This window comes from Panthera onca, chromosome F2, assembly GCF_046562875.1.
Source record: "Panthera onca isolate mPanOnc1 chromosome F2, mPanOnc1 haplotype 2, whole genome shotgun sequence".
Classification (NCBI taxonomy): Eukaryota; Metazoa; Chordata; class Mammalia; order Carnivora; family Felidae; genus Panthera; species Panthera onca.
The window spans coordinates 54229635-54242044 of record NC_138356.1 but is presented as its reverse complement, the minus strand read 5'-3'; the positions used below and the strand labels follow the sequence as shown (position 1 = coordinate 54242044).

Genomic DNA, 12410 nt, shown 5'->3' with positions numbered 1-12410 from the left:
TTTTGATGCTCTAATTGTCCCAGATTTGACAAATAGTAGCCTCTTCAAACTGGCATCTGCATCCTTCAACATGTCTCCATCATTCTTTGAGGACTTCCTTATTTTTTGGCAAGACAAAGTGTTCTGGATTAAAGAAAATAAAGAAACATGACAATTGAATGCAAAATGAATCCTGGCTTAGTTCCTGGACCAGAAAAGAAAGGTTTTCTATAAAAGTTATTACCAGAACAAATGGCCAAATTTGATTAGGGCTATAAATTAAATTATAGTTTTGTATCACAGTTAATTTCTTCATTGTTAACTGAGAACATATTCTTATTTAAGGAAAATACACACTGCTGTGTTTAGGGGTAAATGGGGATCAGATCTGTGACCTACTCTCAAATGTTATTTAGGAAAAAATAACAATGTAGTTGTATATATATGCATATTTACGTACATATGTAACATATTAAATATTATATATACATGAGAGAGATTGATAAAACAAATGTGGTAAAATTTCATCATTTGGGAAATCTTGGATATGGATATATGGAATTTTTTATACTGCTTTTGCTATTTTTCTGTAATTCTAAATTGTGTTAAAACACAAAATTTAAGAAAGTAAGCAAACAAACAAAAATATGTTGCTTTTCTAGGGAGCATAAATTGTCTGGAAAGAAAAGGGGAGAAAAGAATCCAAGAAGGGAAGCTATTATAGGCATCTGAGGAGAAGTGGCCATGACATGGACCAGACAATGGAAGCAGTGGATATATCGGGTTGTAAACAGACTCCAGATACAAATTAGAGGTAGAATTGTCAGGACTTGACTATGAGCTGTAGGGAGGATGAGAAAAGGGACACTTTATAGGAGGGTGCCTGGGTTTGGGGCTTTAGTAATTTGATGAACAGTAGTGTCATTTACAGATATAAGAACCTAAAGAGGGAAATTTTGCAGCAAAGGTGAAATCAAGAACTTTTATTTGGACATAAAAATTTGAGATGGGTATTAGTCATCGAAGTGGAGATATATGACATACGTGAGCAACTCAGTGGAGAATTTTGTGCTGGAATAAAACTTATGGGAGTAGCCGGAATAAAGGTGGTATTTAAGGGGTGCCTGGGTGGCTCAGTCAGTTTAGCATCCGACTTTGGCTCAGGTCATGATGTCACGGTTCCTGACTTCAAGCCCTGCATCAGGCTCTGTGCTGACAGCTCAGAGCCTGGAGCCTGTTTCAGATTTCTGTGTCTCCCTCTCTCTGCCCCTCCCCCACCCACGCTCTGTCTCTCTCTGCCTCTCAAAAATAAAGAAACGTATTAATTTAAAAAAAGATGTTATTTAAAACCATAGAACTAGATGAAATTACCTACAAAGTGCGTGTTAAGGGAGAAGACAGTTTTGAGGAACTACCATATTTCAGAGTGGAAACATAGGACCTGCCATGTCATTTATGGGGCTCAGTGCAAAATAGAATTGCAGAGCCCTTTGTTCAAAAATTATTGAAAACTTCAAGATGGTTACAACAGAGCATTAAACCGAGTTGGAGGCCCATCTAAGGGGGGGCGGACGGGCAGCCTAGTATGACTGCCCAGGTTGCACATTTATGAAACCAGTCCTGTACACAAAGAAGGAAGTTCCAGTAAAGGATATATAAAAAGGAGCATTCAGAAAGGTGAATCTCTGACCTCATAGAAGCCAGGTTAAGAGAATTTTCAAGAAGAAAGGATGTTAGCTATTTTGAAAATGTTTAAGTAGTTTCAACAGAAGTAAGAGAAATCTCTGTGAACTTGGCTACATGTTTTACTGGACAAAAGTCACTTATGAATATTGGACAGAAAGGCCAATAGAATAAAGCAAAGGTAAAGAAGCAGAGAGAGTGAGTGTAATTTATCTGTTTGAGGAAGTTTTGCTCTGAAGAAAAGCAGAGAGGTTAAGTGATAGATGGAGGGGAACTTGAGTTTTTAAAGTGAGAAATGGAAGAATTTGTAGGCTGATGAATATAATCCAGTAAAAAAAAAAAGACAGAGTGGTAAGAGAAGGAAACATCTGTTTAATTGGATGACATCTTTAGCAGTTTCTCTGACTGCTTGGATACAGGCACAGATGAGGTTTTTGGGAAATTCTCCATGGCACTATTGTGTCTCTGCACAGATTGTGAGCAGAAGCACTGACTATCTTTTCAGGGACATTTGTGTAGTGAAAGGGCTTGGAAAATAGAAATAATAGACTCTCTCCCTCCAGAATAAAAGGCTGGCATGCTTACTCTCCAGCATAATAAAGATAATGTCTTTAATATATTGGGCATGTTTCCTGCCAATTACACCTGATTCAGGTTCTGTACGATTAGGGCTCCTCTTCTGTAATGCAGCCCACTGAATGTACAGGTGTCACCCAAACCTCGCTGTGTCACCCTGTGGGAACTGGGGCTCAGGGAACCAGAGGAAAAATGCCGATGCTCTGGCTACCACTACTGCGGAGTAATAAAACTCTTGTCTCTGATTCAGGAGGCTGTGTCTTCTGCCAGCATCCATGAAATAGTGGCAGGTTGGCTTGTTAACTTGCAAGTAGTAAAAATAATTAGACACTTTACAATTCTTGACAATGAGCTCCAAAGGAAGCAAGAGGCCACATAGTTGAATAGTTTAATACCTGAAGAGAGGGATTAAAATCCTGGGATTATAGACTCTAACCTGGAAAAAACAGGCAAGTGATGGGGCACCTGGGTGGTTTAGTTGGTTGAGTATCTGACTCTCGATTTTGGTTCAGGTCATGATCCCCGGGTTGTGGGATCAGGCTCCATGTCAGGCTCCACACTAAGCACGGGGCCTGCTTAAGACTCTCTCTCTCTCCCTCTGCCCCTTTCCCACATGCACTCTTCCTCTCTCTTTCTATAAACAAACAAGCAAGCAAATAAATAAGCAACAGGCAAGTGAGGTGAAATATGGTGATGAATAGCAAATCTGTGTGTGAGGGAGTGTGTGTGTCTGTGTGTGTTGGGGGCAGGTAGATGTTGCAGAACTTCGTTAGTTGGAAGAATTATTTGGCTGTATCATCTTAGGTAGGGATAATACATCATAAGTTCAATTCAGAGTGTGGAATACTTGAAATCAGTATTTCAGAGGTGGCATAGTTGCTGGAGGCAAGAAGGTCTGGATAAGTGGCTCAGGTTGAGTGAATAAAAGTTTGGGGAATGTTTCTGAGAATGTCTCAGAGCAAGGAAGGTATTCAGGCTTTGATACTAAATACTTACCATGCTAAGTCCCTAGACAATTTCTCTTTGCCACAGCTTTTTTAAAAAATATAATTTATTGTCATGTTAGCTAACATACAGTGGATACAGTGTGATCTTGGCTTTGAGAGTAGATTCCTATGATTCATCACTTACATACAACACCCAGCGCTCATCCCAGCAAGTGTCCTCCCCAATGCCCATCACCCATTTCCCCTTCCTCCTGCCCCCTGCTCCACATCAACCCATAGCACTTAAAGAAGTTTGGTGGAAGTGGTCAGGGTGAATGTCTAGTTGTTCTCTTTGACCGCACCCCCCTGTGATTCTTAGTCCTCATCTGTGCCCAACACTGTCAGTTGGGCTCCTTTGCCTTCAGCCTTCTTTTGGAGACAATGAAAAGCACTCACTAAAGTTTGGAAGACAGGAGAAGGGAAAGGATTTGGTTGTTTCCCTCCTCCATTTCCTCCTTGGTTTTGCTGTGGTTCTGCTTGTGACTACATCTCTCCCAAATTACAGTTTCTGTCAATCAGACCCGCTTCCATGACCTCCGCTCTAGCACCTTTTCCTCATTTGTCCCTTCAGGCTTGTGAGCCATAAATGCTTCCAAAAATTGCTAGTTACTATGCACCTCAAAATCATAGGTTGGTTCCCTTAATCTTGCCACACCTCAATAAACAGCTTCTCCATTAGAAAGCCTCTTCCAAGTTCTGAGTTCCCAGCTGTGCCATCTGTTACATGCTGGGACCCCAAGTGATGCAATGTTATTGGGCAGGGAGTTGGTGTCACAAGGTGGGGTACACAGAGAACATTCTTACTGAAAATAGAAGAGACAGCTGTTCTCTCACCCAGCTGTGATAGGGTGTTTTATCTGCCAGGTTTTGGTGTCAAGGTTATGGCTAATTTAATACAAATACATTAGAAAGTCTTCATGTTTTCCTAGGAACTTGAGTATCATATGAATTTTATCATGAAAAGTATTTATTCTTTGGAAATTTGAAAGAAGTAATTGATTCAAGTATCTGGACTGAGTATTTTTTGGAAGTAATTTTAGAAATGTTTTAAAATTTATGTTATTGTTATTGTCTTCTGTTTTTCAATTTCATTGTGAGAATTTGACATTTATATTTTTCTTTCAAAAATGTCCATTTAAATAGAGATGGTCAAGTATAGCTCTCATTCAACACACTCATCAGACATTTATTGATTGGATTTTATGTTCCAGGTACTTCTCTAATTTAAGATATCCATATCTAGATTTTTCCTCTTCTCATTGGATTTCTTTCAGTTATATTTGATTATATATACCTATTTTGTTCAATGTTTCTAGAAATTAATTCTTGAATTTATTAATCTATTTGAGGAAATTTTGCTTCATCTGCTTTTATATTAATGTATTCATATACTATCTTTATGATTTCCATATTCTTAATTTTTAAATTTTTATTCTATTTCTTAATTTTCAAATGAGCACAATTTTCACTTACTGTTGTAAAATTTTTAACTTTTTTCTGTTTCCAAAATTAAAAATAGCTGTCATATAAAATTAAAAACAAGGTTAACATTAAGTACTTCCAATGAAATGAAAGTTAATATTTTAGTATATATCCTTCAATATTTTTTTCTGTCCGTATGTGTTAATATTTTGGTTTTTTTTTTTTTTTGTTTTAATTTTTTGCAAAATTCAGAGAAGGCTATATATATGCAAAGATTTATAATTTGTGTTTTTTCACTTATAGTAGAATGAAAACATGTCTTTATACTGTTGAATATTATTCCAAAATTTATTTTTAATGCATGCTTACTCAAACACTTCATATGTCAATTCTTATCCTTTATTGTTAAAAAGTTATAGTAATTCCCAAACTCAGGTATTATAAATACAATTTCCATAAAGATCACTGTCATTTTCATAGTTGGCATGTATATACTTGATCCTTATTAACAAATTACACTCTCACAGAAAGTACATAAAAGTGCCCATTCTACCCACCCTCAAGAAGATCTTTTTTTTTTTAAGATTGTTATTTTTTAAGTAATCTCTATGCCCAACATGGGGCTCAAACTCACAACCCTTAGATCAAGAGTCACATGCTTTACTGCCTGAGCCAGCCAGGTGTCCCTGTTTTTTAAAACTATTTAGTTATAATTTTTTTGTTTGAGTATCGCCGATACACAATGTTACATTAGTTTCACGTGTACAACTGCATGATTTGAAAAGTTTATACCTTATACTATGCTTACCACAAGTGTAGCTACAATTTGTCCCATTACATCACCATTATAATATTGACTGTATTCCTTATGCTGTGATTTTTATTCCTAAGATTTATTCATTCCTTAACTGGAGGCCTATGTCACCCTCTCCCCTTCACCCATTTGGCCCAATTCTCCACCCTCCTCTGCCTCTGGCAACCATAAGTTTGTTCTCTGTATTTATAGGTCTCATTCTTTTTGTGTGTTTATCCATTTGTTTTGTTTTGTTTTCCTTTTCTTAGATTCCATTTATGAGTGGACTCATATGGTACATGTCTTTCTCAGTATGAATTATTTCACTTAGCATAATATTCTCCAGGTCTGCCCATGTTGCCTCAAATGGCAAGACCTCATCCTTTTTTTTTTTTTTTTTTGGCTGCATAATATTTCCATACATGTATATACTACGTCTTCCTTATCTATTCATCTATCAATGGACAGTTGGGTTGCTTCCATTATCTCAGCTATTTTAAATAATGCTGTAATAAACATAGGGGGCATATATCTTTTCAAATCAATGTTTTCATTTTCTTTGGGTAAATACCCAGCAGTGGAATTATTGGATCTATTTTTAATTTTTTGAGGAAACGCTGTACCTGTTTTCTATAGTGGCTGCACCAGTTTACAGTCCCACCAACAGTGCATAAAGGTTCCTTTCTCTTCACATCCTCACCAACACTTGTTTTTTCTTGTCATTTTGATTTTAGCCGTTCTACCTGGTGTAAGATGATATCTCATTGTGGTTTTGACTTAACGTTTCCCAGATGATTAGTGATGTTCAGCATCTTTTCATGTGTCTGTATGTCTTCTTTGGAAAAATATCTATTCAGGTCCTCTGTGCATTGTTTAATTGAGCTGTTAATTCTTTTGATGTTGAGTTGTATAAGTTCTTTATTTTTTTGGATGTTAACCCCTTAATGGATATATCATTTGCAAATATCTTCTCCCATTAAGTAGGTTGTCTTTTTGTTTTGTTAATGATTTCCTTCATTGTGCAAAAGATTTTTATTTTGATGCAGTCCCAATAGTTTGATTTTGATTTTGTTTTCCTTGCCTGAAAAGACATATCTAGAAAAATGCCAATAGCATTTTTTTAACAGGACTAAAACAAATAATTCTAAAATTTTTATGGAACCACAGAAGACCTCAAAGCAATCTTAAGAACAACAAAGCCAGATTTCAATATATACTACAAAGCTGTAGTAATCAAAACAGTATGGTACTGCCCCAAAAGTAGACACATATATCAATGAAACAGAATAGAGACTCCAGAAATAAATCTATGATTACATAGTCAATTACTCTATGACAAAAGAGGCAAGAATATACAATGGGGAAAAGACAGTCTCTTCAATAACTGGCACTGGAAAAATTTGACAGCTGCATGTAAAAGAATGAAATTGGACCACTTTCTAATACCACACACAAAAATAAACTAAAAATGGATTAAAGACCTAAATGTGAAACCTGAAACCATAAAAATCCTGAAAGAGAGCACAGGTAATTAATTTCTCTGACATTGGCCTTAGCAACATTTTCATAGATAGAGTTTAGCGCTTTTTGGTTATTAGTAAAGCTGAACATGGCTTCAAGTTTAATATCTGCTCATATTTCTTCTTCTTTGAATTATGTTCATATGTTGTGCCCATTTTCTCTCTTAATGTTAGTGTAGAAGATTAATTATTTGTCCCCTATATATTGGAAATATTTTTTTCTCAAGTTATGATTTTGCTGTTTTATGTTGCTTTAAATATTGAAGTTTTATGGAATTTTTACAAAACACTTTTTTTGTGTAGACATATCAAATTTTATCAAAACTTATTTATTTATTTATTTATTTATTTATTTATTCTTATGCTTAACAAAATTTTTTCTCCACAGAGATCAGACATATAATTTCCTTTTGTTTTCCTCATTCATCATGATTTTTTACATGTATGTGTATATCTATAAACATATACATAATTATCTCTCTCTCTCTCTCTCTCTCTCTCTCTCTCTCTCTCTATATATATATATATATATATCCTTCTTGGTTCTGTTGCTTTGGAGAACACTAATACATGTGGTAAAAGTCATGAGGAGGGACGCCTGGGTGGCTCAGTCTGTTGAGCGTCCAGCTTTGGCTCAGGTCATGATCTCACTGTTTGTGAGTTCGAGCCCTGCGCCGGGCTCTGTGGTGACAGCTCAGAGCCTGGAGCCTGTTTCAGATTCTGTGTCTCCCTCTCTCTCTGCTCCTCCCCTGCTCGTGCTTTGTCTCTGTCTCTGTCTCTCTCTCTCAAAAATAAATAAACATTAAAAAAAAAGTCATGAGGATGTTCTCTTCTGCTTTTTTAAAAAAAAAAAAAATCTATTGCATAATCTTAAACACTAAGATCTCCAATCTATCTTGAATTAATATAACATTTTGTCTTTTTAAACTACATATAAAATTTGTAAATATTCAAAAGATATAACTGAGAGCATCTTTGTATGATTTGTAATCTTAGTATCTAAAATGCTTCACCATTAAAACCTGGTTTTGTCTATCTTCTTGAAAGAATATTTTTATAAATTCTATTATGGGAGTATCACTGGATTATAAAATTACTGAATTGTTTTTGAGATATTCAATTTTACAAAGTGACATTTTAGCCTTTACTGAAATTATATCATTGGTCTCATGATTCTCACTTGCCTATTTCTATAATAAATTATGCTAATAAATTTCTCAAATTTAAATTAGCATTAATTTCTTGATGTATAATTTTCATTATATTATTCTGCTAAATCTAATTTTAAGATTCTGATTTAACCTTTATTCATATGTAAGATTGCCTAGTGAAAATTTTTAAATTAAGGATATATCCTATTATTCACAAAAAGAGGAAAAGAAAGCCTAAATTCACATAATTAGATTTTTCTTCTTTAAAAATCTATTAATTTAAAGCCATAGATTCTATCCTGAACATTGCTTTAGCCAGAGTCCATACTATTTCTTTTTTATGAAATTTCCATTAGTGACATCTAAATGATCTATAATAGATTGATCCAAGAATAATTTGGAATAGTGTTTTAAATTTTTTTATGCAACCATTTATAATACATTTAAACTTTATTGTTTTGTGATTATAGGATGTGCTTTGTACATATTTTACTTTTGAAATTAAGGTTACCTTTATGACCTAATGTATGGTTAATTATTGTAACTACCATGGTTTTGTTAGGAAAGAATATACGGTTTTTATGTGGCAATGTTAGCTATTAGGTCAATTTCATTATTCATAGTATTCATAATTATATTACTAGTCTATCAATAGTTACTTGTCTACTTAATCAGTTAAAACCTAAGAAAATATATGAAGTTTAATGTGTTTGTATCATAAAAATTTCTCCTTATATTTCATCAAGTATTGATATGACTCTGTATACATATACATTCACACATGTATTCAAGCAGTTTTAATGCTTAGTATGGAAATTTATGAATGTATAGAAAAGTATAGAGGTAGATGTGACAAATTTGAATTACCTTCCGCTGAGCTTCAACAATTATCAATACATGAATAATCTTATTTTATTTATCCACTCCTATACCTGATTATCATCCCATATCATCCACTTGCATACCTGATTATTTTGAAGCAAATCCAATCAATCATCTGTAAATACTTTAATGTCTATTTCTAAAAGATAACTCTTTATTAAATGTAATATGATATCATTATTATGTCAAAGATAAATAATTGTTCAATATCATTAAATAATCACATGCACTTGTTTCATAGTTTTTTTTTAAAGTGTATTAGCATCTAAGTAAGAGCATATATGGACTTAATATGTCTAGTAAATCTCTTTTGAGCTATTAATTTGTAACTTTTTTCTTACAAATGTTTTTTAGGTAAAATAGTTCTATAGAGTTTCCCACATTTGGGGTTTTAGTGATTGCACTTCTGTGGTGTCCCAGTGTCACTTAAATATATTCCTCTGTCCCTTATATTTTCTGCAGATTGGTAATTAGATCCAGAGCTCCTGGTCAGATTGAGCTGTTTGTTTGACAAGATCTCTTTACTGTGGTGGTGTATGTTTCCATCATTTATCATTTTAACATTTTCTTGTTTCTCCTTTTGTTGTGCTCTCAGCCATCAGGGCTTGTTCTAAAATCCATTAATCATTAGTACTGGTAAAACTGTAATATTCAAATTCTATTACCCATTTCTTTATTAGTTGGAATAGTTCTATAAAGACAAACTTCCTTTATCAACTGTTTGATTATTCTTTAGGTCCAGATTATATAAGACGGTAGAGTGTATACTTGAGTCTGTTCTTTTCAATAAAAGAACAGACAGGCAAGGCACCCTATCAAGGTCATTGTTGAGGACAACTGGAAAATATAGACCACTTCTCAGAATTGGTGTCAGAAAAACAGAAGGCAGTAGTACTTAGCATTTGTCCATTAATTCTAATCACCCTTTGGTGGAAGGCTGTCCTAAGGGATGTTAACTCCCTCAAGTTTCTGAGCTATGCATGAACAAGAGGCAGAAAGCAACAACACATTGCAAGCTTGAGAAAGTGGCTCTCAACATAATGTGAGACATAAACCCACAGGGGATTGTCCTTCCAGTGCACTTGAAGCTTCACGCAGAGGTGTGTTCATGAGAGTGTGAGGTAGAGCATCAAAGGCAGTTACATACTTGGTATCTTAGCATCCTTCCAAAGTGACAAGTGTGAGTTTGTGTGCATGTGTGTGTGAGCTATCAAGAACCCATAGATTTAAGCATATTTATGTTTTTAATGGATTGCATTCATTTTTTAATTGATGCTCAATTATCCTTTATATGGCTAGCAGGAATCGCTTCACGTTGGCTCCTGTGTCTTTTTGACATGACCCTAGTAGTGGTGGATAGCATCATTGATATGTAGCATGGTGAGATATTGCAGGCTTATTATAAGTACTTCTGCTTGAGACTTAGTATCAGTCATTTCTCAAAGGATCCCTGGTTTCTTTTAATGAGAAATGGTCATTTAAAGATATGTTAGGATCCCATTGCTACGACACCAATTACGTCTTCTAGGCCTTTATGGTAAACAGATCTAGGAAATAGGTTTGCATCATTAAAAGAAAATAATCTTTTGAAGCGCACAATACCGTATCATTAACTATAGGCTCTATGTTGTACAAGAGATCTCTATAATTTATTCAGCTAGCATTCTGAAACTTTGTACCAATAGGGCAAATTGCATTAAGGGGTCTTACCACAAAACAAAGAACAACAAAAACCAAAATGACACAGAGAGATTTTGGGAGGTATTGGATACATCAAGTAGCTTGATTGTGTGATGGTATCATGGGTGTTTGCATATTCATACTCACCAAATTGTATACATTAAATATATAAAGTTCTTTGTATATCAATTGTAGATGAATAAAACTATTAAACATTTTTAATAAATTTAAAATAAAATTTGAATAAATCAAGAAAATTTTTTAATGTTTATTTATTTTTGAGAGAGAGGGAGACAGAGCACGAGTGGGGAAGGGACAGAGAGAGAGGGAGACACAGAATCTGAGGCAGGCTCCAGGCTCTGAACTCCAAGTCATCAGCACAGAGCCCTACAAGGGGCTCAAACTCACAAACTGTGAGATCATGACCTGAGCCAAAGTCGGAAACTTAACCGACTAGGCCACCCAGGCACCCCATAAATCAAGAAAATTTTAAAATATCATTTTCAGTTTATAGTGACACTTTCTATTCAAATTGAGGACCAGAAGGTTTTTCTTTAATCTCATCAATTTTAGTAACAGTCTCATCTATCTTCTTTATCCAATGCCAAAAATTTGTGACAATATAATTATTCACTTGATTTACCCCAAAATACACACACAACAATCTCAGAATAACAATAAAAACACTAGCCACAAAAATATGACCATGGAAGAAAAGCTCAAATTTTTTTCTCAATTATTTTTGTCTTTTGCTTATATCCTACTAGGGATACATAGTCTAGTGTATGAACTACAAAGAGTCATTTTGGGATTGTTCATCTCCGTGTAGTTAGGCCACCAAGTGGTTAGACAATTAGGTTTATCTGTTTTAATTTCCATTTTATTCTTAGGTATTTAAAAAGATATTTGATTTCTTAAACAATGTTAAATGGTGTTAAGCTAAATCAACAAAATACGCTAATTTCTCTCCTTGTTGATATTATTTGCTTCTTCCTCCAATAGGTAAACATTACAAAAAAAGATTATTATCCTTTCATTTTTATTTATTATTATTTTTTTATTTTTTAAACAGTTATTTATTTCTGAGAGACAGAATGTGAGTGGGGGAGGGGCAGAGAGCGAGGGAGACAGAATCCAAAGCAGCTCCAGGCTCTGAGCTGTCAGCACAGAGCCCGATGCAGGGCTAGAAGCCACGAACTGTGAGATCGTGACCTGGGCCAAAATCAAGAGATGGATGCTTAACTGACTGAGCCATCCAGGCACACCTATTCTTCCAGTAAAAAAATAAAATTAAGTGTGTGTGTATAATATATTTGTGTATATAACAAATATGTATATGTATGCATGCATATGTGTGTATCCCCCCATCACCTTTCTTACACAATGGAACTCTATACACTTTTATTCACTTTGCTTTTTTCACATAACATCACATTTTGCATTTTGCAACTTTCATTGTGATCTCCATTGTATAACTGAGAGTTGGGTTTTATAAAAATAATTTATATTTTTCAAATTCAGGTCTTTCTTCAACTTAGGAGAGTTTTCTTATATATTTTTTTCTTATGAGTTCCTATTAAGTTTGTTCTAGTATCTTTACCAGTATACATAGGAGAAATTTCCTTTCTGTCTTTTATGTCTCTCAACTCATTTTTAACTCATGATTGAACAAAGTCTCTTCCTCTGCTTTCCTAGAAAGCTTGAATCCCAAAAGGATAGGTTTGCTTTTCCTTACAGG

At 34.5% G+C, this 12410-nt stretch overlaps 1 long non-coding RNA gene across 2 annotated transcripts in view; it reads right to left on the bottom strand.

Moving 5' to 3' along the window:
- Nucleotides 1-12410, bottom strand: part of LOC144615135 (uncharacterized) — a 392358-nt gene that overhangs the window by 33292 nt on the left and 346656 nt on the right. The window lies entirely within an intron of this gene.